Source organism: Haliaeetus leucocephalus, unplaced genomic scaffold (assembly GCF_000737465.1).
Source record: "Haliaeetus leucocephalus isolate CR32 unplaced genomic scaffold, Haliaeetus_leucocephalus-4.0 Scaffold517, whole genome shotgun sequence".
NCBI lineage: Eukaryota > Metazoa > Chordata > Aves > Accipitriformes > Accipitridae > Haliaeetus > Haliaeetus leucocephalus.
Window position 1 is genome coordinate 2,584,650 of NW_010972953.1, and position 1,630 is coordinate 2,586,279.

Genomic DNA, 1,630 nt, shown 5'->3' on the forward strand with positions numbered 1-1,630 from the left:
GGTGTCTCCCCCCCCCCCCCCCCATCTGGGGGGGGGGGGGGGGGGGTCACATGGCCCCACTGCCCCCCACCTGCCCTGTCCCGGGGAGGTGGGGGGGACCCAGCCGTGACCCCAGGAAGGGCTGCGGGGCGAGATAAGGCCCCGCTCATTGTGCGTTTTCCGGCTCCCCGTGACAGCGGCCAGCATCGGCGGCCAGCATCGGCGGCCAGCGCTGGACCCGCCACGGGCACGCGCAGCCACACGGGCCACCGCAGCCTCCACCGTGGCCAGGAGTGTCACCTGTCGCAAACGAGTGGTTTGGGTCGCTTAAAGAATCACCGTCGAGGGTATGAGCGAAAGTGATTTAATAGGAGTTTCTAAAAGGGTGACTTCACAAAGTTTGACGTCAAGGTTCGCTCTTATTACTTAATCCATGGATGAGGTGTATAAGGAAAAATCAAGTAAGAATTAAACTAGGATGACTTAAACAGAGACCGAAGATGCAAAAGGGTAAGGGAGAAACATACAAAGGAAAGTAGAGTGAGAATTGATTTTTCCTGATTTGCACAGAGATTGGAGGTGCAGAAAGGTAGGGGAGACCCTCCCGTTGAGTCGTGAGGTTCAGGAAGACCCCCTTGCTTTCTCAGCTCCTGATGGAGCTTAGGTGCATCTGGATCGACTCCTAGTCCCAGATTTGGGCAATGGTTTATGTCTGAAGGGATTACGTGTGTAGCAGCAGTCTGGGGTTCATTCACAGTTTAAGGTGAATCACAAGACTTAGCAGCACTTAATCATTGACTAATTTAACATTTACAAAGTAGAACTTACTACAATCAACAGCGGCTTAATTATAGATTTGAAAGGGCAATACTATACTTGCTATCGGATACCTGGGGCAATTCACAGGCGCATGCACACAAACACTAAGCTCTATATATATATAAACAGAGGTATACCTGTTAAAAATTGCCCTTGGGTTCAGTGACATATTCATGTCAAATGTCTCAGCGTTTCTCAACGGGTGAAGGGGTGACCCCCGAGGAGCAAAGGCTTTCAGCCCGGGTCCCGTCGTCACCTTTCGGCGACGTTCCTCTGATTTTGGCAGCCCGGAGAGTTTGCGAGCTCCGAGCGGTGTCCGCCTCAGCGGGAGATGCCCGGTGGCAGCCCGCTGCAGTCCAGGAGAGCTCGAAGGGCCTCACGGGACCGCCGCTCGTAGGTTTGTGAGATGATTGCCTTTGGAGGGTGTAACTCCGTTCTGGCTGTAGTTTTGGTCAGGAAAACGCAAAGGTGGGCCGCGATCGAGGCAGCAAGAGTCTCGGCTACGGTTCCAGGTGCCGGGGTTTCGGCTGCGGTTAGCGGGTGCCTAATTGTCCTGACTCGCTGTATTGAAGCCGGGGTAAGAAAGTTCTGGGCTGTCCCAACTCGCTGCCCAAGAATATGATGTTGGTGGGTCCTGACATGGCGATGTGGCCTGGACGGGGTGGGGGGGGCCTGCACCACCACGGCCACCCCACAGCCGGGACTGCCACCACAGCCCGCTGTGCCACCACAGCCACCCCAGCGGGGCCAGGGGCAGGGTGGGGAGGCCGAGCAGGCCCGTGAGGTGCGGGTGTTCCTGTTTAAAAATGTATTTATTCTTTGCTTTTCCTCT